At 53.9% G+C, this 25027-nt stretch overlaps 1 protein-coding gene across 5 annotated transcripts in view; it reads left to right on the top strand.

Annotated features, from left to right (window-relative positions):
• Nucleotides 1-8999: 8999 nt before the first annotated feature.
• Nucleotides 9000-25027, top strand: part of PIK3R5 (phosphoinositide-3-kinase regulatory subunit 5) — a 68528-nt gene continuing 52500 nt past the window's right edge. For all 5 annotated transcript variants that reach the window (XM_062011101.1, XM_062011099.1, XM_062011097.1 and 2 more), the window contains exon 1: nt 9000-9073. The gene's annotated coding sequence lies outside the window, so the exon portion shown is untranslated. The remainder of the gene's footprint in view (nt 9074-25027) is intronic.

Below are 25027 nucleotides of genomic sequence, written 5' to 3'. Positions count from 1 at the left end.
AGGTCTTGGTTAGGGCTGCTTGCTCTGGCAGTGAGGTCTCCCTGGGAAAGCCTCGCTGTGCTCACCATCAGCTTGCACACAGCTCCCTAGTTTGGTGCCAGCCTTGGTGCTGGTGGCAGCTCTCAAGCATCCTCTGCTGACAGCTTCCAGTCAGCACATCCCCCTTTTCTCACCCCTGGACATGCAAATCACTGTCCACAGGGGATGTGGCTGCCTGCCCTGTCCCCTTTCCCTGCCCTTCACTCCCTCCTGGGCATTACTCTAGCTGGGATCTGAAGGTGAGCAGGCTGGGGGGGATCTCTGAATGGTTTGTGGGATGCTGTCACTATCACAGTTTGCTTTCCCCAAAGCTGCCAGCATCCTTTCACCTGCACCCTTCAAGAAAAGCACTTGAAGCACGTGCTTGACACCAAATACAGGGCTGAAGGTGTGTGACAGTCAGTGACTGGTGCTGGAGTGAGAGCTCAGTTCCCAGCATAGGAAGTGTTTGCTGTGGGAGATTCTCCCCCCAGGATTTTGCATGCCAGGGGCATGTGCTGGGGGTTGTTCAGAAGACAAGCACTGGCATTTCCCTGCCTCCTGCAAGCCCTGTGTGTTCCAAGCCACTGTCAGGTCAGGTCCTCTCCAGGTCTGTGCTGAAAGAATCTCTGGCTGATACTGGCATCAGGACTTTGTCCTTCTGGATGAAGCAGGATGACCTTAAACCTTTCCCAGCTGTGACCTCAAATGGCATTGCTGCTAGCTTGGTGTCTCCTTTTACATGTTTTACCTCTCCCTGTGCTGACAATTCACTCTTAAAGGGGGTCAAAAACCTCCCCTGGCCAGCTCTGCCTGGCTTTGGCCCTCTTTTTCAGCTGCATTTGGTGGGATCCCATGTCCAGAAAGTGAGAGCTCTGTCTCTCTTTTGCCATCTGCCTCAAGTTGACATAAATCCTGCTGACAAACCCCACTTTCTCCTCACTGCTAACCTGGGCACAGAATTCAGGTGCCTGTGAAGGATGTTGTTAGCTGGGTGGGGGACTGACAGGGGTGATCAGGGCAAATATCCCTCTCTACTCCACTCATCCAAGGATGAGTCTGCAGTGCATTTGCACGGGGGGATATCTGTGTTTAAACCAAACAGCTGGGGGGAGGGAAAAGCATTGGGTAGGAAATCACCCTGAGACCCTGCTGCCATCTACTGGGGACAGAGCCCGGAGCCACGGCCAGTCCCGGTGGGATGGGGCCAGCAAGAGCCGAGGGGCCACTCCGAGGGGCAGGGGGAGAAAGCCCAGCTCTGGTCTGACCCTCTCCTGCTGCAACCTGCTGTGGGAGCAAAACGAGCCCCAACAGCCCTGAGTATCCCAGCTGAGGAGCTCAGCTGTCCCCTGCTCCTCCAGGCTGGGGCTTCCAGAAGTGTTTTGGTGCCTTTATTCGGGGAGACAGAAGCCCAGCTCCCAATTCCTGAGGGGTGCAGGGACCTGTGCATTCTGCTGACTGTTCCTTTCCAGATTTGCACCTGATGCTTCACTTGTTTATCACAAAAAGTGCATTCAAAAGGTGCCTTTGGGCAACAGAGGAGATGGGACGTGGGCACAGCTCGGTGGGTGCTGCTTCCAGGCCTTTGGGGCTCCCCTGGGTACCAGGACTGTGAGCTGGGGAGCATGCAGAGGCTGCAGATGCTGTCTGTACACAAATGCCCATCAAGGGATGACTAGTTGTGCCTTGGCATAGGGAATGGTTCCTTGTGGTCCAGTTGTCTCCTTGGTTTCCATGCCAGCCCTGATCTCTGCAGCCCTGGTTTCCATGCCAGCCCTGATCTCTGTAGCCCTGATGTCCATGCCAGCCCTGATCTCTGCAGCCCTGGTGTCCATGCCAGCCCTGATCTCTGTAGCCCTGATGTCCATGCCAGCCCTGATCTCTGCAGCCCTGGTGTCCATGCCAGCCCTGATCTCTGCAGCCCTGGTGTCCATGCCAGCCCTGATCTCTGTAGCCCTGATGTCCATGCCAGCCCTGATCTCTGCAGCCCTGGTGTCCATGCCAGTCCTGATCTCTGCAGCCCTGGTTTCCATGCCAGCCCTGATCTCTGCAGCCCTGGTGTCCATGCCAGCCCTGATCTCTGCAGCCCTGGTGTCCATGCCAGCCCTGATCTCTGCAGCCCTGGTGTCCATGCCAGCCCTGATCTCTGCAGCCCTGGTGTCCATGCCAGCCCTGATCTCTGCAGCCCTGGTGTCCATGCCAGTCCTGATCTCTGCTGCCCTGGTGTCCATGCCAGCCCTGATCTCTGCATCCCTTTCTTGTCCTTCACAGTATGAATGGCTCATGCCAGGGCTGGGGACAGCACAGCACATTCCCAACATGCAACCAGCTCTGGTGGCTTCCCAGAAGGTTTATTCAGAACCATCATGGCTTGGAGCAAGGCCAATTGCTTAAGACAAGGGCTTCAACCTGCTGTGCTCAGAGAAAACTCCCCAAGCTGAGCTTTAGCACTGCTGGCTGCTGAGGGTTCACCAGGAGCTGTGATGCTCTGGTGTGGGGAAGGTGGTGATGGCTCTGGAGGCTCAGAGGTAGCTGGGACAGAGGGTGCTGGGCTGAGGTCACAGCCGTGTTGGCAGCCACATCGCCCGTGCTCTGAGAAGCCCAGAAGCCAGTGCAGGGGCTGAACTCTCCCGGGGTGCACCCGGGCCCGGCTGAGCTCAGCTCCAGCCCTCGCTGCAGTTCTCCGGGAGGACACGGGGTGGAAACCTCAGTCCAGACGAAGGCAGCTCCCTGGCCCGGCTCCTTCCCCTTGCCGGGGCCGCCGAGCTGCGGCTGGTCCAGCTCAGGAGCCACCGCGCTGCAGAGCCCTGGGGAAACTGAGGCAGGAGGGGAAGCTGGGAAATGTGAGGAGCAGGGAGAGACTGGGGCAAGGTCAGCTCTCTGCATCTAAGGGGCTTTTTTGCAGCAGTGTTGTACAAGCGGGCAGGTGGCCACGAAGCTGCAGTGGGAGGTGTAAGGGGAGGCTGTGCAAACCGACCCTCCGCTCAGCTCCGTGCAGGGGAAACATCCCCACCGAGGTGCATCCCCAGGGTGCTGCATCCCCACGGCGCTGAATCCCGTCTAGGGGCTATGTTTAAGCCTAGTCAGGTAAGCAAAGGGCTGAGAAAGCCGGCAGCACCGTGGCCGTGTGCCCACGGGAGGGCTGAGCCCAGGCAAGAGGCTTCGATGCAAAGAGAAGGTCGTCATGGAGCCCATGAAGCTGTCTCCTCTATCAGCCACTGCTTTGCATCAGTCATGTCACTTCTTTGCATCGGGGAGGTTAGGATTGACCCTGGGAAAGGCTTTCTAGAAGTCAGGAGTGAGCCAGGGATGCTGCAGATCCCATCCTCAGTGGGTCCAGAAGAAGGTACACAAATGCCCATCAAGGGATGACTAGTTGTGCCTTGGCACAGGGAATGGTTCCTTGTGGTTCAGTTGTCTCCTTGGTTTCCATGCCAGCCCTGATCTCTGCATCCCTTTCTTGTCCTTCACTGTTTTCCTGTAGGAAAAGAGCAGCCAGTCCTCTCCCACAGCTCTGCCTCACCCACTGCCAGCTACAGCCTGGGTCCTGGGTAGAGTCCTGGCTACTTGCAGAGCAATGCACAGCTCACTTGGAAGCCCAGACCATGGCATGATGTGGCTGTGGGGGCAGAAGGAGTGTGTGGCTCCTCTTGCAGTTGCCTCTGTAATTGTTAATGCTACACTTTTTACTGCCTCAAAGTTTTACCCAGACTCTTACTCATCTTGTTTCTCCCTGTGACAAGCCTGGATGGCTTCCAGCAAACACTCCTCTGCCTTTGAGCTTGCAAAAGTCAGAGACTAAAATAGAAACAATACCAAGGGCTGCAGGATGGATCAGCCAGAGAGAGACTCGCTGCAGCACCCTGGGATGGGAAACTGTGGCACAGAGGACTGAGGGACCCACTCATATCCCCTGGGGCACCAGTGGAAGTGCAGGGAGCTGAGCTGTGATCTCCCAAGACCAGGATGAGCCATTCCCTGTGGAACAAGAGGCATCTGAGGAAGGAGGTGGGAGAGAGCCAGGAGTTAGGTGGGTTTGTTCCAGGAACCCCAAGCCCTTGCACAGAACAGAAGGGAGATCAGACAAATGTCCCAAAACGTGTGACAGTCCTGGAGTCCTTCCAGCCCAGGAACCTGTCAGTACTTCTCCAGATCAGATCATTTCAGGCTGTATTTTCACCTTCTGCCTGGGAGGTGGAAGGGGAACATCTGGGGTCAGATTTGTCCCTGCTGAAGTCGTTTCTCAAGGTCAGACTCAGGTGGTGTTGAGCAATCTTTCAGGATCCTTTGAGTTGCCCCAGAGAAATGAAACACACAAGTCCTGAGGGGAACCAGTGACAAAAAGCAGGTTCCCTTTTCAGTGGCTCCTGCTTCCCCTTCCCCCTGAGGCTGTGCAGGCAGCAGGGAGAGGCTGCAGAGCTGCTCCCCTGGGGCTGAGATGCTCCATCAGTCTGTGAACGTGGGGAGAAGGGAGTCATGAGCTCACTTACAGTTGTGGTGGCTGAGCCTCTGCAGTCACAGGCACAGCAGTGTGTGATGGCTTCAGTGTCCATGTGGGGACAGATGTGGCCATCCCTGGTCTGAACAGCCCTGAAAGCACCCAAGGGAGATGTGCCAGCTGCAATCTGCAGCCTTTGGCCTTGGAGATGATGACTTCATGGCATTTTTGGGGGACCTAAATCATTATCATTCCAGTGTGTGGCTTGGTGTGAGTCAGCAAGGCCACCCCAGCAGCTCCCTGGCTGGGAGGACAGCCTGGAGCCAGCCTGGTTTGCTGCCCCTTCCTGCCTGTTCCCTGGAGGATGTTCAACTGAGTCCTGCATCCCACTGCCTGCTGCATCCCAGGAGATGCTGCTGGGCTCCTGTGTTGTTGCTGTGCCTCCTGCCCAGTTCTCAGGGCAGCAGTGTGTGCATGGGAAGGGCAGTGTCCCAGACAGATCTGGGACAGGGGAGAAGTTTCAAGACCTGTGTGTGTGAATTTGACCTGGCCAAGAAGGGTGAATTTCTGCTCAGAGAGGACCTTCCACCAGGCTACCTGTGAAGGGTCAGCAGGGCCAGAGACCTAGGGCCTGCCTGCAGGAACCCTGCAGGTGGAAAGCTGCTGTGGGGAAGGAGAATGAAGGGAAAAGCCTGTGTGGGATTTTCTTGGCACTTCTCATCTCCTGAGCTTGCTGCCCCCCCTTTGTTTAAACAGAGAGACCCCTTAGCTGTGGCACAGAGGCGTGAGGGGCATTGACTGGGGCAGTGCAGGATGGGGTGACCTCAGGTTGGCTTTGCCCTGTGGCCTCCAGTGAGTCAGAGTGGCTCAGCAAGAAGAAAGCTGTCACTTGTGCAGAGATCTGGGGAGATGGGAGACTGCAAAAGGAGCTTCTCCTCTGCTGGCTGCAGTGCTGCTCAAACCCCAGTAGAGAGGCAGGGTCATCACTGCTCCTACAGCACTCCTTTGGGACAGCATCCCCATCCCTGCTGTCCCTGAACCTCTGTCCTCTGGCTGGCTGGGAGCCACTGCAGGACAGGGTAAGGAAGAAAAACACCCCATCTCTGAAAAGGTTTCCAGAGAGGGGCACTTGCTTGCTTTGTAGCCTCACAACACTCAAGCCTTTCCTGCTTTTGCTGTGAAGGGTGTGGAGATGGAGAGCAGGAGCCTGTGAGCCCTCCAACAATGAGCTGGACAAGGAGTCTTTACCCACAGACTTCTCTGCCTGGATTTTGAGCATTTTTGTCAATGGGACATTCCCAAGCTAGTGAAATACTCTGACTGATGGCCATCACACCCCAAGAAGTATTCTTACAATTGACCTACAAATCCTGTAACCTAAGCAGAAACCTGGGTTGCCAGAACTGACACAGAATAGCCATCTTCCAGGTGTTTATCCTAAAAACTTGGACATAGCCCACTCTGCTAAGCCTGACTCAGCAATGTGTTGGCTGGGGACAGTGTGCACACCTGTGGTACAGCTACAGGTTGTAGAAACCTATTTGAGTAGAGAGGAATGGGAACATGACCCCAATGAATTCCTGAGCACGTCTGAGAGTGAGTCCCATCTTCAGCAGACATCTAAACCAGACCTTTGTGCTGATTTGGAGGATGAGGAACCAAAATAGGAGCCAGGCAAAGGAGGTTTGAGATTGTGAGTTAATGTTCCTGGAGATGGAGGAGGATTTGACTGAAGCACAATGACTGCTCTCATGGGAGATGTGTACAGCCCTCTTGCACACCAGCCCCTTTGCATACATCAGCAAACTGCTTTGCCTAGAAGTGCTCTTTATGGAAATCTGTCACCAAAGGGGCTTTGTGTGGTAGTGACTTTGCTCTTCTCCCAGCCAAGGGTTTCCATGAGCTGCTTCAGAGTCACTAGTGGAAAAAGTCCCTTTCTGTTTCAGTGCTTTCCCTGCAGCCCTGTGTGAGCTGTTGAGCATCCCTCAGAGCAGAGCTGGCATCCCCTGGGCATCTGGAAGCAGTGATGCAGCCAGATCTCTGCCCTCTCTATTTGCATTGCTTTGGCCTTTTGTGAATGAGTTACCTGGAGCTTGGAGTTTGCTATTTGGGTCTTTTCATCTTGCTGCATCAGCTGTGGAAGGACATTGTGAGCCCCAAGGCAGAGCTGAGCTGACAGCTCACGCTTCTGTCGCGCCGTGTCTGCCCCAGGTCAGGGTTTGCATCATGTGCCACTGGTGTGTTTGCTCCATTACCAAGAACCCAAAGGTCTGAATTCATGTGTTGTCAGAGAACAGCTTCAGCTTCCTCCTCTCCAGTTGGGCAGCTCGAGGGGAAGGAGCTGAGCTGTGGGGCCACACGGCTGAGATGTGCTCTGCACCGCTGGAGCTCCCTTGGCTTTGCTGTCACTGCCAGTGGCACCACAGCCACCTTCAATGTGACCCTTCCTCTGCTCTCCGTGTGGCCCCTCAAAGCCACCTTTGGCTTTCAAAGATCTCTTCCTGCATCCTGCAGCCCCTCCAGAGTGTGGCACCAGTTCCCCCAGAATCTCCTGAACTCAAAGGAGCAAAGCTGGGGGATAAGAGGAGCACAGTGCCCTGTTGCCAGGAGCTCCCCTGAGCACGCTGCTGTTGGCAGCCCTCATAGATGCCTCTACCCTGGGGCCCTTTCCCCGAGGTGGCTGCTGCCTGCTGCTGTTTGTCCCTCTTGTCCCTGTGAGCTGCAGCAGCAGGGCTGGGGCACAGCACCTCCCTGCCCTGCTCCGCTTCCTTCCGCCACCACCAGCCCCCTCAACCACCATTTTTGGTAACTTCCTCAGGCTGCAGCGTGCCCTGAGGAGCAAAACAAGCAGCTCACAGTAGGTCAGGTGGGGAGGCCATGGGATGGGAGGGGACACACTGCAGCTCTGGCACCTGGAGAAGTTTGACTTCTGTAGATGAAACCCTCTGAATCCTCCTGAATCCTCTGAGTTTCACCCCAAAAAAAAAGCTGGCTCTGAAACCAGGAGGTGGGAATGGCACAGAAGGGATGGGAGATGATCATATTGGCATCCCAAAAACTTCATCCAGTCTTTAAAGCTTGCACAAGGAGTCCAAGCTGAGAGGAGGCTGCAGCACAGAGCCTGCTCTACTTGAGTATTTGGCTGCTTTGCAGGGTAGTGCTATGGGGCAGATGGCATCAGGACTTGGACATGAGACTTTCCCCTTCCTGTTGTTTTTGCCTGGGGAGGATTTCTGCTGAAAGGCTGGTGGCTGCTCAGCTGGCAGCAGCCAGACCCACGTTCCCCCTCCAGCGGGGTTTCAGCAGCCTTGGCAGTCTGCTGCCCACACAGTTTGTGTGGGAAGGGGTTGTCTCAGTGGGTCACCAATGAAAGGGGAATTTTGGCTCTGTTTGGGCTTGCTTTATTGAAAATTCACTGGAATCTCAGTGTGAGACCCACATCTGTCCCAGCCCTTGAGCAGCTGCCAGGGCTCAGGGTGGCAGCAGCAGTGGTCACTCTCTTCTGAAAGACTGAAACCTGCAAAGAAACCCAAAGCCTGTGCCCAGGGCATCAGCTGGGCTGGCTCTAGCCCCCTAGCCCTGTGCACTGATGGGCCACAGGAAGGTGTAGGGTGAGTATGCATAGTATCACAGAATCATTTTGGCTGGAAAAGCCTTTGAAGCTCCTGGAGTCCCAGCCCTCCCCTCACTCTGCCAAGCCCAGCACTAACCCATGGCCCTCATCACCTCAGCTATGCATAACCCATGAGTACTGACATCAACCAAGGAGCAACCTTGAGGGTGGCAGCATGTCCCCAGCTTGGTGTCACCCAGCCTGGGCCATGGGTGGGTTTGTGCTGGTGGAGGTGCTGAGGACTTTGCCAACAGAAGCTATGCAAAGGGAAGGAATGAAGACAAGGTCACATAATATGTAGGATGGAGGCAAGGAGGGAGGAAGTGATGGATGGAGAAATGGAGAGGTGGGTGGCAGGAGGGATGGAGGGAAGGGGGAAGGGTTGGAAAGGCACGTGGGTGGAGGGGAAGAAGGAGAGATGGATGGGGGAAGGGTGGATGGATGAATAGCAAGATGATTGGGATGGAGGGATGGATGGATGTAGGGGTGGGTGGACAGATGAATGACAATGTCAGAAAAGATGGTTGGAGGGGTGAACAGATGAAAGAATGAAGGGTGGAAGGAAAAGGAGTGAGGGGCCAGGTGTCAGGATGCCTAGCTAGACAAACGGCAGGGCGATGGGAGAGAGGGAGGGAAGGATGGAGGGACGGATGGGTGAGCGGATGAGCAAGGCGAGGGTGGCGGCACGGCCGGTGTGCAGGTGCGGCGAGCTGTGTGGCGGGGCGGTGAGGGGCCGCGGGGCGCTGCGGGGCGGTGCGGGGCGGTGCGGGGCGCTGCGGGGCGGTGCGGGGCGGGGCGGGGCGCTGCGGGGCGGTGCGGAGCGGTGCGGGGCGGTGCGGGGCGGTGCGGGGCGGGCGGTGCGGGGCGGGCGGTGCCCGGGGCCGGGCGGCTCACACGTGGGGGCGGCTCCCGCTGCAGCTCCGCCCGCCCCGGTGCCGTCCGCCGGCCAGCGGAGCGGAGCGGAGCCCGGCCATGGGCACGGAGCCCCGGCGGCCCACGGCCAGGTGCGAGAGGAGCCGGCAGCGGGGCAGCGGGCAGCAGGGGGTGGCCGTGAAACCGGGGCGGGAGTTCGTGTTACCGGGGTGGCTGTGAAACCGGGGCGGGAGTTCGTGTTACCGGGGTGGCTGTGAAACCGGGGCGGGAGTTCGTGTTACCGGGGTGGCCGTGTAAGCGGGGCGGGAGTTCGTGTTACCGGGGTGGCTGTGAAACCGGGGCGGGAGTTCGTGTTACCGGGGTGGCCGTGAAACCGGGGCGGGAGTTCTTGTTACCGGGGTGTCTGTGCAAGCGGGGCGGGGGGCTCGTGTTACTGGGGTGTCTGTGTAAGCGCGGCGGGGGGTTCATGTTACCGGGGTGTCTGTGCAAGCGGGGCGGGGGGTTCGTGTTACCGGGGTGGCCGTGAAACCGGGGCGGGAGTTCGTGTTACCGGGGTGTCTGTGAAACCGGGGCGGGAGTTCGTGTTACCGGGGCGGCCGTGAAACCGGGGCGGGAGTTCGTGTTACCGGGGTGTCTGTGTAAGCGGGGCGGGGGACTCGTGTTATTGGGGTGTCTGTGTAAGCGGGGCGGGAGTTCGTGTTACCGGGGTGTCTGTGCAAGCGGGGCGGGGGGTTCGTGTTACCGGGGTGTCTGTGCAAGCGGGGCGGGGGGTTCGTGTTACCGGGGTGTCTGTGCAAGCGGGGCGGGGGGTTCGTGTTACCGGGGTGTCTGTGCAAGCGGGGCGGGGGGTTCGTGTTACCGGGGTGGCCTTGTAAGCGGAGTGGGGAGTGTGTGTTTGTACACACGGTGCCTACGGAGCCGACGGGTTCGCAGGGGGTTCCTTATAACCGAGGTGTCCGTGTAGCCGAGGTCATCCAGCGCGGCCGGTGGAGGTGGGGGCAGGGGGAAAAGCAGGAGAGGCTGCTTAAATTTTGGGGCGCTGCCTAGAAACAGGGTAACAGGAGGAGTGAAGCCCGTGTAATCAGGGCGTCCCGTGTAGCTGGGGGCTTCCCACCCTTGGGGTTGTCAGCAGCCCCGGCGTGGGAGCTTCTCTTACAACCTGGGGTCCTCTTGCCGTGTCCCGGGCAGGGGGAGCCGGTGTCACCCCGCCGCTCTGACTCATTTCTGGACCGCATACTTGTTTTTCTCTCGCGGCCCAGATGTGGGACCCTGCCCGACCCCAGGGGACCACCCTGCCGTGCCCGGGGCCCCGGGAAATCCCGGGGGCTCTCCAGCACCCGCCTGGAGTTTTTGGCCGTGCTGCGGGCAGGGGTGGCAATGACTCACTCGTGTCACTGCAGCGGGAGCTCCCTTCGCCGGGCTGGAGAGCCCGAGGGGACCACGAGGGTCCTGTTGCTCCCATCACCCTGGTCCGGGTACCCGCAGCCCAAGAGGGTGAAGGTAACCCCTGGGAGGGCTGTGCTTTGGCAACGGGATGCGGTTTGGGATGTGAAAAGCCCAGCGGGGTGTCATCCCTGCGGCACCGGGGTCTGGACCCGTGCCAGCCCTGAGATGTCCCTGCGTGTGCTGATAGCTGTGCCGCCGAAGGAGCAGCTTCCATCGGGTGTTTCTGGGACCTCACGGTGTCCCCACCGACTCCCAGTTCAGTGGTCAGTGTGGGCGGGGGGGGGGGGGAGCCCGGACCCAGCCCAGCCTCCTGCTGCACTCACTTCTGCAACAGCCTCCCCCAAAGGATGTTTGGCTGCTCTGGACGGTGTAAACCCTGAGGGAGGAAAAGGCTGGGCTGATTCAAATCACGAACGAAAGCAGGAGAAAAGAGATTTCAGACCTTTGCTTTCATGTTTGTTAAAACCTTGCTGCTGTCAGCCCAGCACCTGGTAACTTTGCTAGTGGCTTGTTTTCAGTGCTGCTGCAACAACGTGCTCAGGCATCACAGGCTGGTGCTGCTTACCCTGCTGTGGGGCTGATTGATGCTGAACAGCTGCAATGTATTTAGGGGGTTCCATTTAGATTCATTTTCTAAGTCTTGGTTGGATACAGAGCCTGCAAACTCCAGGGACATGCAGGATGTCAATGCTTCCATTTGCATGTGGGTTGAAGGGGGTCTGCCTTTGTTTCTTGTTTCCTTTTCTTGTTCAGAGCCAAAACTTGCATTGGAGTTGCAAATTGCTTCTGAAACATGATTGCAAAATGCTCTGGAGCTCGGGGTGTTGCTCAGATTGGAGATTAAACCTAAAAAGATGAGAGGAGCATGAGCTGATCCGTGGTGGTTGCAGTGGTTACATCCCTCAGTTACAGCAGCTGCTGAAGGTGCAGGGCTGAGGTGATGGCTGAGTGCAGCCTTTGGAGCTGGGCTGGGTGATGCTCTGCAGCGAGGCAGCTGGGCAGTGCAGAGCCTCCAGACTGAGCCAGAGCTGCCTTTGGGTTGAGACAGCCTTTGGGCCAACCTTTGGGTTGACATCATGGGCTCCAAGCCCATGATGTCCTGCTGAAGTGAAGCAGGGACAGCTCGCTGATCCTTCTTCCCTGACATAGTGTGACCATCGATCTCCTGCTCCCAGTAGCTCTGCAGCCCTATCAGGGCAAAAGAAAAGGGGATGAAAAGCATAGTGGAGGTGCTTGTAGAGAGGGTGAAGCTGCAATGGCAGTGTGCCATTTGGGGTAGGAGGTTGGGGCTGCTCAGCAGCAGCCCTGCATCTCTGGTTTGGTAGGATGGTGATGGCCATTCCCTCCTCCTTCCTGGAGAACAGGGAGAACTCTGCAAGTCCCTTCCAACTCCCACCATTCTATGGTCCTATGAGCAGACCAGGCTGCGACCCATTCAGTGGCATGGGGGCTGTGGTGGCCTTGTCATGCTGCAGCTCACCTGGGGTAGTTTCAACTCCTCTGTTTTTGGGAGTGACCACTGAGCAGTTCCTGACATGATGGAGTTGCCTTTTTTTGCATTATTTTGCAAGTGGAAAGTTGTGGGTGAGTTTAGTGGGAGACAGCCACTCATGTGAGTGTCCCTAGGTTGGTTTTGAGGGATGGGAGGCTCCTGCTGCATCTGAACTCTGCTCCCATCAGCTCTTGGAATTCGTGTTGGGCAGCAGGTGGGAGGATGAGGAGGGGAATGAGGATCCTGTAGAGAAACCTCTCCCTCCTGCAGGCATCACTCTGCAGCCCAGTGGGCCTTCTCTTGCTGCAGCTCTGCACTTTGCAGCCCTGCTCAGCCAGAAAGGTGTTTTGAGCTGAAAATGTTACTCTTGACTGCAGCAGAGGAAAACGTGACCAGTGGATGCAATCCAGGCTTCATAGTTTCTGCTTGTGCTCTTTCCCTTCTCTCTACAGACTTCTGCTTCCTTAGGAGGCTCAGCATTGCAGGACTCCCCATCCTTGCCTTATCTGTCATTGCTGGAGGTGGTGTGGGGACATTTTGATCAGCAGTCCACTGCTAAACCTGTTCTTTGTGATGGTCCCACCCATCCAAAGCCATTGTTGGGATCTCCAGGTGACCTCTGCACACCATCCAAGGTTGTGTTCCACCTGATTGAGTTGGAGTCATTCACCTTTGCAAAAGAGCAGCTGGTGATACAGGTGTGATCATAAAATCCCAGAATGCTGGGGGTGGGAAGGGCCCTGCAGAGCTCATCCAGCCCCAGCCCCTGCTACAGCAGGTTCCTCCATCAGGGGCACAGCAACGTGTCCAGCTGGGGTTGGAAACCTCCTGAGAAGGAGCCTCCACACCCTCCCTGGGCAGCCTGGGCCAGGGCTCCCTCCCCTCAGCACCAAAGGACTTGCACCTCCTGTGCCACTGGAGCTTGTCACTGGAGATAACAGAAAAAGTGCCACTCCATCCTCTTGACATCCACCCTTTAAGTACTTGTGTTGATGAGATCTCTCCTCAGCCTTCCCTTCTCCAGGCTGAACAGCCCCAGGTCCTGCAGCCTTTCCTCCTCACACACATGTTCCAGCCCCTGATCATCTTGGTGTCCCTGCACTGGCCTCTCTCCAGCAGTTCCTTGTCCCTCTGGAGCTGGGGAGCCCAGAACTGGACACAGGACTCATGGTGGCATCACCCCATGCTGCAGCATGGACAGGACCTTTCCTCACTGCTGTCAGTTGCCCCTCTTCAGCAGCCTCCAGAGTAGGAGGCTGGGGAGTGCCTTTCCCAGCTCCCAGTGCCTTTCCCAGCTCCCAGTGCCTTTCCCAGCTCAGAGCCCCAAAACTGATGTTCCCATTTGCTCTGATGTCTCTGGCTACCAATTAGAATGACATGAGACCTCATCTCCCTGATGACTGCTTGTGTGACTCCTGGGCTGCTTTCACTGCAGGGCTTTCAGCAGCTGGGGGGAGATGAAATGGTAATTGCTGGGATTGTGTGCTGAATGGTCACCAAAGGACCCAGCTCTTTGTTGGAGCTTAATGAGGAAATAGAGACAGTGTTGGGAATGGCTCTGGGATGTGATTTTCCTAATGAAAGCTACTGAATAGGCAGCCTTGTAATGAAGAACAGGCTCACGTGGGGCACTGCCAATTGCTCTTCTCTAGTGTTAATTTTGTATTTCCTCCTCATTGTTTCTAATACCCTCTTAGAAAAGCTCAAAGATAAAATGCTTTATTTTCTTAGGCCTGTATCCTGTTTGGCAAGCCAGGATTGTAATGTGTGCATCTGGAATACATGAGTGGCCAGGCATGAGCTCCTTCACACTTGTTCATCTCTGATTTCATGCTCTGTCACTGAAGGGGAAAAAAAAACTCAGGCAAGTTGGGCTTGTGGTTGGATGATCCCAATGAAGCTGGGCAAGGGTCTGGGGAACAAGTCTGATTGAATGAGTAGGGAGTGTTGAGCCTGGAGAAGAGGAGGCTGAGGGGAGACATGAGCACTCTCTGCAACTCCCTGACAGGAGGCTGTGGCTGAGTGTGGGGTCAGACTCTTCTCCCAAGTGACAGGACAAGAGGAAACAGCCTCAAGTTGCCCCAGGGGAGGTTGAGGCTGGAGCTGAGGCAGAACTGTTTCCCTGAGAGGGGTGTGAGCCCTGTGCCAGGCTGCCCAGGGAGCTGGGGGAGTGCCCAGCCCTGCAGGGATCCCAAAGCCGTGGGGCTGAGGTGCTGAGGGCTGTGGGTCAGTGCTGGGCTGGGCAGGGTGAGGGCAGGGCTGGGACTGCAGGAGCTTCAAGGGTTTTTGCCAATCAAAATGGTTCTGTGACTCTCTGATCTGCTCCTTGCTGGTGGAGGGGAGGAGCTGCCCCTTTGCTGTGGGGACCACGTGATGCTCCAGTCTGGTCGGAATCATCATGCTGGGGTTTCGTGTTTGGGGACTGGGCTCTTTTTGTCTCAGGTGCCCTGTCCTTGCAAACACATTGGCTGTATTTAACCATAACCTGCCACTTGTGAGAGTTCACTCAGGTTCCAGTCTCTTGCTGTACGAGGGTGGCTGCATCCTGCTCAGGGCAGCTGTGGGGCTCAACACTCCCACCTGCATCTCACTCTTCCCATAAGGGGCTGGCAAGCCCCTGGGGCTGAGTGGCCCTAGCTCACCTTCCCCAGCTGTGCTGGGCACTGAAAGCTCTGCAGATGTTTTTAGCCCACAGATGTGAGTGTGACCCTCTTGCCCTGGCTGGGTGACGTGGTCCTCTGGCACTGTGACATTGGTGCTGCAGGGGACTGAATGTGCCTGTAAGAGAGGCAGGCATGGGGCTTGGCTTTCCCTCAAACCATTTGTTTCCTCACCCCAAATCCTCTCATTGCCCAAGGAAACAGCAGCTGGGGTGCTCCTCAAATGCTGCCAGTCCTTGTTTTGGGGTGGGTTTGAGCAGAAGTGAGCAGCACATGTGACAAGGGCACCCTGAAGCATCCATCCACTGGTCAGGCTACTCAGGGCTGCTCCAGCTGAGCAGGAAGGGCTCAGCTTCAACCCAATCTTGTGACTGTCCTTAGCAGCTGCTGCAGGAGGGAATTGGTTGTCCATTATTCTGTGCTGGGGGGTTCTGTGCTGTAATATCGAGGTATTTTTGAGGTTGTGTGAGGGCTGCTGCTGTGCAGTGATGCCTGGATGCACGCTGTAGGAAAGACATCACTGTCTAGAGCTTACAAAAGTGTTTTTTCATCCCTTCCACAAAGGCCCATTCTTTGTCTGAAATTAGGATGAAACGTTTCCCCTTTCAGCCACTTCCCCCACTGCTATTTAAACTCTTGTCTCAGAGGCTTCTCTGCAACCAAGCTCTCATCCTTTCAGGTGGCATTTCCCTTTTCTCATTGTTTCTGGCAATCTGTACACATGAAACCTCACCAATGTTTCTTCATTCTCAGTGTCTTTTGTCTCGATAAACCTTCCCCATCTGGCTGCCTGGCTGTGCAGCCTCCCACTGCCCACAGCCATGTGATGGGGTGCAGAGGCTCTGCAGCCCCGCTGAGCAAACCCCAGCCTTGCTGGGCAACATCCCTGCTGCTCCTCAGCCACAGGTGGGAATCCTGCTCAGCTGAGAGGGCTTCTCTTGAGGCTTGCCTCTTTGGAGCCAGGAGCTGGACTGCAACCAAGCCCAAGGTCCACAAAGGAGTGCTTATGAAACGCAGTTTGTTGCCAGGTTGATCCGATCTGAATGCCTGTGAGGGTCTCGTGTTTTAGAGAACTCAAGGTGTGAAGGAATGGCTGTGTGGGTCTAAATCCCCTGTTACTGATACAGAGCACACAGAGAGCCTGGGGACCTCCTTTGTGGTGGGTCCTGAGCTGCTGGGTTGCAGTGCTGGGTTTAGAAGTGGTGGCAGGAGAGCATTTAACAGCATCCTATCGATCCTTGTGTCCAGCCTGATCTCCACCATGAGTGTTATGCTTTAAGATGGAGGGAGTAGCGTTTGGCTCTGGAAACTGGGCACTTGCAGTCACCATCACAGCAGTTTCTGGGGGCTGGGCTCCTAGTGAGGAGCTGAGATGAAGGACTGACCCTGTTGGGATGAAGGCCCCACGTGCTGTCATGTTCCTGTCCATCATGGGAGGAACTGGAGGCTGGAAAGGGGTTCAGGCTGCATGTGCTGTATGAACTCTTACACTCCTTGCTCGTGTGACTGGGGGGATTTGAGGACTTGCTGTGCCAGCTGGTCAGGGCTGTGCCAACTGTCTGGAAGCACTTCAGGGATGGAGGCTCTTGGTGCCCCTTGTAGCTGTTGTGTCACCTTAAAACGTAGTCATGGAGCAAGGGAGGAGGGATAGAAAGTGGTGGATAGAGCCTTCACAAGGAGAGGAGGATAGCTCTTGTCTTCTTCATGGCTTTTTTGGCTGATGTAGCTCTGATGGCTGTAGTGGGCCAGGCCAAAAGATGGTCAAGCTCAGGGTCCTCCCCTCATCCAGAGTGAGCCCAGGGTCTTGCACCTCCTTGTTGTGATGGAATGGCCCTGAGCTCTGCAGTCCCACTGTCTTCCCTCTGCACAGCCTTCCCTTCTCCACATCTGCAGGGTCTGGCACATCTGGGATGCAGCTAGGGCCTCTAGCACAGCTTCAGTCTTCTTCTTCCCAGAGCTGAACACAAGGTTGGGAAAGGTTTCATGCTCATTGTTCTCTCCAATGGCACATGTGGCTGCTGCTGTGATGGCTCAGTGCTGTGGGCTGTTTGCAGGCACTCGGGCTGAATGGACTGGTGGGGTTGGCCACTGCTAGATGGATGCTCACCTCTCCTTGGTCTGTCTCCTCATTTGCAGCCTTCCTTTCTTCTCACTGATTGTTATGGTGGTCCTCTGGTCCTTTGACTGAGTCCTTTGGTCAAAGTAGAGCTCACAGCCTTCTGTGAGCTTTGGAAGTGCGTGTGAATGACAGTCCTTGCTGTTGGCTGGAGAGTGATGGGGAAATGCCAAAACCATCTTTGCCATCACCTGTCTTTTGTGGTGCTGGAAGCAAACTGGAAGTTTTGGGCAACCAAGCCAGGGACTGAAAAGGCTCCTGAGTTCCCAGCAGGGCCTCCACAATGGCAGGAAACAACTTCTAAAGCTTTCTTTGGATACACAGGGCCTTGGGGGAAAGATTTACTTGCTTGTTTATGCTGTAAGTTAATCTATTTAGTGGGTTTGGCATTAGAGCTCACAAAAAGCCTGCTGAAATGGTCATGCTGCTTGTTTGTAGTGCTTTGTCTCTCACTTACTTTGTTTCACAGCTGGAGCAGTTGAGCAGAGACAGAGCCAATTGAACTCTCACGTGTAAACTTGTTTTTCCAAATAGGCTGAAGGAATTAGCAGCAGCTCTCTGGAGAGGGAGGGCAGAGCTTGGGGTCCCCTCTTAGGAGGGACACTTGTTTGCATGTGCTCTGTGCCACTTTGCAGGATGGGGATGGTCCCTGGCCCTATGGAGGCTAAAGGGTGATAGGAAAAAAAGCCACAACCAAACCACCAAAATCCCAGCACCTCTCCTTGTGAGCTAGTGTAGGAGAGAAGGGAGTAACATGACGTGGGTTTTGGGGTCAAGAAGTCTTTGGAAGAGTTTGGAGATGCACAAGAAAGTGCTGAGTCAGTGGAACAAAGGGTAGCTGATCAGAACTCTTCATGATATCTTGGTATCACTGTTTCCCTTTGTGTTTGATGCTATCCTAGATGTGACAGAGCCATCCACGTGTAACTCACACAGTAAGAATGGGTTTTCCTCAAGGGCCATGTCCACAGCAACTGCTGCAGAAAGCACATGGGACAGCAGGGGTGGAGATCCATACCCAGAGCTGGTAGGAGCTGGGCTTCATCCCAAGCTGAAGGCTTCACTGCAGCTGGTGGTGCTGTCACAAAGCCTTCAGCCTGGGAGAGAGCCCAGTATCTTCAACCTCACTGAAGTCTTCAGCTTGGGAGGGAGCTCAGTGCCTTCCACATCTGGGCATGGACCTCAGCCCCAGTTGTCCCACATGCTTTTAGGAGGGTGTCTTGTCCCCTTTGCCTGTAAGACCCTTCCAATAGGGATATCTCCTTGCAATCTGTCCTTCCATTTGAACAGCCATCCCAGGGAGTGTTGGAAGGAACTGTTTCACACTGCCACGTCCTTCACCTCTTTCTTGGCAGGGGCATCTTGAGCTATTGCCTTTATTTTGCAAAATAAACACCTTTTTAACCTTTTTCCCCTCTAAATTCTGCCTCTGCTGAATTGTTGGGATTTTTCTCTCCCCCCAGTCCTCTCCTATGACACAAAGCCCCTTCTCTGCTGAAACTCCAGCCCTGGAGTTTCCATGCCATACTGCTGATGATGTGTCAAACAAGCGTTGCTATCTCCAGCCTAAATCTTCTTGGGGCTTAACTTGACTCTGAGCTTGTAATTCACTGCAATTTTGGGTGAATCTTTAACCTTCACTATTGTGATAGAGTGATACAAGCTAAAATTAACTCTTGCATCATGTGTTGAGGGGTTTTCATAATTGGTGCTGGGAACAACTACATTTCCCTTCTGAAAAGTGACTCTGTGTAACTGCTCCTTTCTTTCCTGGAGCAGATAACATTAATTTCTGATATTTTTAAAGGGGAAAAAAAAAGAGAGGCTTTTCTTACCTTGACTGCATTTTGCTGAACCCACACAGCCCATTGGGTGGTCATAGATGGGGATGGGATTGCTTATCACAGAATCCCAGCAGGGTGGGGTGTGGGAAGGGCCCTGCAGAGCCCATCCAGCCCAACCCCCTGCTACAGCAGGTTCCCTCCATCAGGGGCACAGGAATGTGTCCAGGTGGGGTTGGAAACCTCCTGAGCAGGAGCCTCCACACCCTCCCTGGGCAGCCTGGGCCAGGGCTCCCTCACCTCAGCACCAAAGGACTTTCTCCTCTGTGCCACTGGAGCTTTGTGTGCTCCAGCCTGTGCCTGTGACCCCTTGTCCTGGCACTGGCCACCACACAACAAACACTGGCCCCATCCTCTCCACACCCACCCTTTAGTGATTGATCAGTATTAATAAGGGCCACCCTCAGGCTTCTCCTCTCCAGGCTGAACACCCCCAGGTCCTGCAGCCTCTCCTCCTCACAGAGATGCTCCAGTCCCCTGATCATCTTGGTAGTCCTGTGCTGGCCTCTCTCCAGCACTGCCCTGTCTTGATCTGGGGAGCCCAGAACTGGATGTGTGTTCTGGGTCACCACTGAGCACGGTGCCTGGATGCCAGGAAGGTTTGGAGGTCACTGGTAAGCAGAGCTGCTGCTGAGAGCAAGAGTAGAGGAGATGGGCAGATGGACTTGGAGCTGTGCTGCTGGACAGAAAGCAAACCATGGGCTGCTGAAACCTGCCAGCTTTGATCTGGTGTGTTTCAAGGTGAGGGAAATATTGATGGAGGGGGGGATGAAAAGAAGCACAGGGCAGGGCTGGAATATTTGTCTTTCTTCATTTGGGTATTTTTAAGGAGTTATTGTTCAATGTCAAGATGTACTTTACAGTGGTGAAATCCAAGAAATCCCCTCAGACCTCTGTTGCTGCTCATCTGCCTCAAGGCAGGAGGATTCACAAGGCCATGGGGACTGAGGAGCACAGCGTGGAAGGACCATCAGGACTGGAAGTGCTGCCGAGGGTCGTTCTCTGTCCTTAGGACTTGGGACCATTCTCAAGTTGCTTCAGGGGAGATCTGGAATGAAGATGAGGAAGAACTCTTTCACCAAGATGGTTGTGAGGCACTATGCCAGGCTGCCCAGGAAGGTGGGGGAGTCCCCATCCTTGGAGCTACTGCAAGGCTGTGGAGCTGAGGGCCATGGGTCAGTGGTGGGCTGGACAAGGTGAGGGGAGGGCTTGGACTTGATGATCTTAGAGGGCTTTTCCAATCAAAATGATTCTGTGATTCTATGATCCAGCTCCCTGTGGCTGTTTGTTCTGCTGTCAAGGATATGGGAATATGAGTTATCTCCTCCTTACAGCAGCCTTCCAGTGATTGAGTTTATCCCAAATGCTCTTCAATTTGAGCAAAGCAGGTCAGCTTTTCTCCCTGTCCTTCTGTTTGAACCTGGTCCTTCAGCATCTCCAGGAATGAGGCTTTTGCTGTTTCCTTCAGAAACCATTGCAAAAAGCAATAGACCTGATTCTAACAACATCAAGAAGGCACATTCCTCCCTGTGCCTTTCACCTCCCAAAGCTTCCTACTTCAACAGTTGAAGAGAGTTGCAGGAGCTAATCATACAGAATATGGAGATGAAGCTTTGCAGAGCAGCTCTGCAGAGAGAGACCTGGGAGTGCTGGGTGGTAATAAACTGACCATGGCCAGCAACGTGCCCTCGTGGGCAAGAAGCCAATGGCAGCCTGGGGGCATCCAGAAGAGTGTGGGCAGCAGGTTGAGGGAGGTTCTGCTCCCCCTCTGCTCTGCCCTGGTGAGGCCTCATCTGGAGTCCTGTGTCCAGTTCTGGGCTCCCCAGCTCCAGAGGGACAGGGAAGTGCTGGAGAGAGGCCAGTGCAGGGACACCAAGATGATCAGGGGACTGGAGCATCTTCCTGATGAGGAAAGGCTGTGGGACCTGGGGCTGTTCAGCCTGGAGAAGAGGAGACTGAGGGGGGATCTTACTAATATTTACAAATATCTCAATGATGGGTGTCAGGAGGTTGAGGCAGCACTTTTTGTGATGGTACCTAGCAACAGGACAAGGGGTGATGGGATGAAGCTGGAACACAAACAGTTCCATTTAAAGAGAAGAAAAAACTATTTCAGTGTTTGAGTGAGGGAGCCCTGGCACAGGCTGCCCAGGGAGGGTGTGGAGGCTCCTGTGTGACTACATGGGACCTACTTCTTCAGGGGAGTTGGACTGGATGATCTCTAAAGGTCTCTTCCAACCCCGACCATTCTCTGATTCTATGAAGAGTGCAGCTAGAGATGAAGGTGAAGGCAGCATCTTGCCAAGGGTAAGACTGTCTCTGATTGAAAGGAGCTGCAGTGGGTCACTGGGGTTGCACACAGAGAAATGTCTTTTTGGAGGAAGAGAGAAGGTACCACCACAACTATTCTTCTGGGTGATGGCTCAGCAGGACTGATGTAGAGATTTGTGTTTCTCGGCATCGAAACGCCTCGTGACTTTAAAGGGGGAGAGAGCGGAATTCCCCCGTCCTCTTGTTTGCAAGAACACACCAGATCCTGTCCTGAAAAATGGTAATTGTAAAAAGAAAAAGAACATTTCAAAAATAAGTCAAGAGGAAGTCTCAGTTTGCAGAATGGGTGGCAGGGGGAGGTTTGCAGATGATCCTGCGCTGGACACCATCGCGCTGTTGTGGTTTCAGTTTCCCCTGAGCATTGCTGCTCTGGTCTGGTGCTGGCCATGATCTTCGTGTAGCCATCCTGCTCACACTGCTAACCTCACAGCAATGGAACTGCTTGTTTGCAGAAGGTACCAGAGTAGTTTGCAAGTGTCTTCAGCTCTTGTGAGTCAGCAACACACCGCAGGCAACTTCAGTTCCTCGAGGAAATGCAGAGTTAGTCTAAAATTGAGGCCTCAGTATGGAAGCAGCAAACCTTCAAATGACCAGTTTGAGCTCAAAGTCATTCCAGATGCAAAGCCAATGCAAGATGTTGTAATCTCCACTCAGTTATGGTCGAATATCTGTCTGTGGGAGGTTCCTTGGCTTCCTAAAACCTGCTACTGGTCGCCTCAGTGTCTGGGAGGATGACTGCTGTGACCTCACCACAATCTGAGTACCTAAGCTGAACCTGGTACCCACAACTGGAGAGCTGCTGCTGTTCTCATTCTCTTCCCTCAGTTTCCCTGAGACCCCAGGGCTGGAAAAAGGGTTTCCTTTGTTTTCATCCCATGCCTTTGCTTGCTGCCAGCACTGCTGATGAGGAAGGTGTTGGTGATGCTGGGAGACCAGCGTGTACTTGTCTTTAACCCAAACACTTGTTGATCTTGACTGGATTGCAGCTTCCAGATTGCTCTTATTGCACATTGTTGAGCCTCCTTTCGTGTTTCTCCAACTGCAGGTGACTTCCTTGCTAAAACTAGAGCCAGTGTATTTCTCTGGTCTTTTCCTGACGTGACCAGAAGTTGAGCTTGGCTGCAAACTCAACCTTGGGCTCTGTGTCTCCTGCCAGCTCTTGCCCTGTGTTTTGCAGTGTGCTTTACCTTGGTGTCTCTAGTCATGCTTAGGAGGAGATTGTCTTTTCTGCTTCAGAAAGTGGAACTGAGCTCCTGGAGTGAGGTTGTGATGAAAAGGTCATTTCCAGGATGATAACATGATGGCAGTTTCACTCTGACATCACTAAAGTGTTGTGATTCTATCTTGTACATTTGAAGGGCAGCCCCACCTGCTTGTCTTAACTTTTTCTTATCAAAAAATGACTGAAGAGGGGAGAGGCAGCAAAAGCCCCAAACGGTGGGCAGCTGGGTGCTGGAGCCTCCCTCACTCCTCTGCCATCAATTCAAGCCCAGCTTGTGTTGATCAGCCTTAGCAGGCTGAGTAAAAGACTGCATCTTCCCTCTGGGAGTGATGGAGGGGCTTGGTTATGGGCACAATTCAGTTGGTTTCTCTCAGTTTGGGGCCCATGACTGATCCTGACACAGCTGATGGGAATTTTGCCACTGAACAAAAAGCTAATGCAGCTTTGGTGTGGAAACAAGACCTCTCTGCCCTGTCCCACACAGGCTGGGCTCTTGGTGTCTATGGCTATCTGTTGCTAACCCTCATGTGCTCCAAATACCTGAGTAATAATAATACAATAATAATGATGCATTTATTGCCTCTTATTTGTCTGTGTTTTCTGGATTATCAGCACCCTTAACATAGTTCATCTGTGAAATAGCCCCACAAAATTGACCTTAGGCAGTTGTAAAGTGCACACTGTCTTCAGAGGTGGAAATAACTCTCTGTTTTTACATCAGAGACTTTCAAGTGGTGCACTTGTAAAGCTTTCTGGGACTGCTGGTTTATTGAGAGCTGTTCCTTGCAGCCTCAGAGCTTACACTTGGCTGTCTATAACTCTAGTGAGGAGCTCTGAGGATCTTGAGCAGACAAAGTCACTTGCAAAAAACGTTGGTTTCTGCTTTTGTTTGCTATGAATCAAATTTGGTGGTGAAAGAAGTGAAAGCTAACTGGAGTGAGCCTATTGCAACTTCCATGTTCCCATTATTGCTTTATCTGGGCTTCTTACAGCCTTTGAAACGTTTGGTTGAGCAACTGCTGGCTAAGGAAGGAAGTGTGATTATTCCTGCTTTGCATGTGGGAAGCAGCTTAGAAGAACAAGTATGGGAGGGAGCTGTCTTGCTTAGGGATGCCTGACTAAAAGAACTAGGCTTCTAATTTAGCTTAGCGTGCTGGCTCCCCCCAAAGAGAGGTTCAAGTTGGATGGGATGAGCTGACCTCCACACCAGGTGCTCTCTCTGTCTGTAGATGTCAATTTGCTTAGAGATTCACCCCATTTTTGCATAGGTAAAGTTGGAGGCAATGAATCCTACCCCTGGGATAGACCCAGCATCCCTGCGGAGCTTTACAGCAGAACAAATAGTTGATGTGGGCTCTCCAAAGCCACCAGATGATCTTTTGCTGAACTACCTTGCTTCATGCCTTGGGCTCCATCACTTCTTTTTGCCTCTAGATGATAATCCTGAAGTTGCCAGCCGTAATTACACTGTTGTAAGAAACAAGATGCAAAGAGTTCTGTCTGGTCTTTGCCTTGATGTACTGCTGGCTGTGCAGCGGGTTCACAAAGGTGTTCAGGGTGTTAGAGGCTTTCTTCATTTTGGTGTGCTGGTAAGAGCCTTTATGGGGATGCCAGCAGGGCTTCTGGTGATCCAGGGTGTTCAGAGAAGAAGGTGTAAACCACTCTGGCAGAAGGTCCAACTGAACAGTCATTGTGCATAGCAATAAGCCCCTTCTGTACCTAAGCACTGTGCACCTGACCCAGCCACCACCCAGCTTTGGGTGGCTTAATTTCATCTCAGTCTTTGTCATGGTCAAGTGTTTTGTAGGCAAGTAGTGGCACAGTTTTCTCTAGATGGTGGTACCAACTTGCTGTCAGTCTTGCATCCCACAGTAGTTCTCTCTCCCTCTCTGAGCAGCTGCACTTTGAGGGTTGTTTTTTTGGAGGGGATTGAGTTATCCTGCTTCATCTACTCATCTGGCTGGGCTGTCCTGCTCAGCAGTGGTGCAACCTGAGTGATACCTTCTCTTGGGCTGTTGCTCTGAGGTTGCAGCTGGTTGCTGCTGCTGTCTGTGCCTGCTGTGGGGAGTGTGGGAAGTTCTGCCACAGCCTCACTTGCTCTGATGCTTCCTTACAAATAGTTTTTACCCAGGGGAGGAAGCTCTGGGAGAAGAGAGACTGGTTAGAGTGGGGTCAGGTTATGAACTTCACGAGGAATCATCTAGGTGGTTCAGGGAAAGTGAATCTGTCCATCTGTATGACCAATCAACTTAAAACTTTCTCTGCTCTTCATGAGGCATTCAAAAAGGCAGCTTCATCTCGCAGATTCAAGGTACCCCTATCATCTAAAAGGCCAAGGCTGTGTGTGCCTGGTGAGCAGGAATGGCCACTGCCACCAAAATGCAGACACATTTTCATAGTGGTTTATCCTGAAAGAGTGAATATTGACCACTCCTGATGGTTTAGTTTGCCATGAAGCCATCAGACTTCCAGACAACGGCTTTGCAGACCCAGGAGTTTCTCTCTGTCATGCCCATAAAGCCATCACTGAGTTTTGCTGTCCATGAGGGTTTGGTCCATCAAGTTTCCCCTGTTTGTTGTGAGGAGACTCAAACCTCTGTGTGCAGCACCCTGAAGGATGGCAGAACTTGTGATGGCTCTTGCACACGTTCCGTTTTCTCAGTAACTCCCAAGGAGGTGTAAATGATGGATGTTGTGCTTGACCTTGTGGTTGCCAGTGTGCATCTCTCTGCTGATTAATGCACTGTGCTAGCAGATATTGCCTCTAAAAATATCTAGAGGTGCCTCTCTGGTGAGAAGGCTGTGACAATAAGTTTAAAGCAGGGAATATGTTAAGACCTGATTCACTCTTTAGCTGTGCTGTAGAAAGCTTCTGGTAATGGGACTTATCCAGCTCCCTTGGGGAAGGGAGGCAGGATGTTTTACCTTCTAAATGGGGAAGATATTTCCATTGGTATCAGCAGAAACTCAAGCTATT

Source organism: Colius striatus, chromosome 18, assembly GCF_028858725.1.
Source record: "Colius striatus isolate bColStr4 chromosome 18, bColStr4.1.hap1, whole genome shotgun sequence".
Classification (NCBI taxonomy): Eukaryota; Metazoa; Chordata; class Aves; order Coliiformes; family Coliidae; genus Colius; species Colius striatus.
This window is presented reverse-complemented; position numbering and strand designations above follow the sequence as displayed.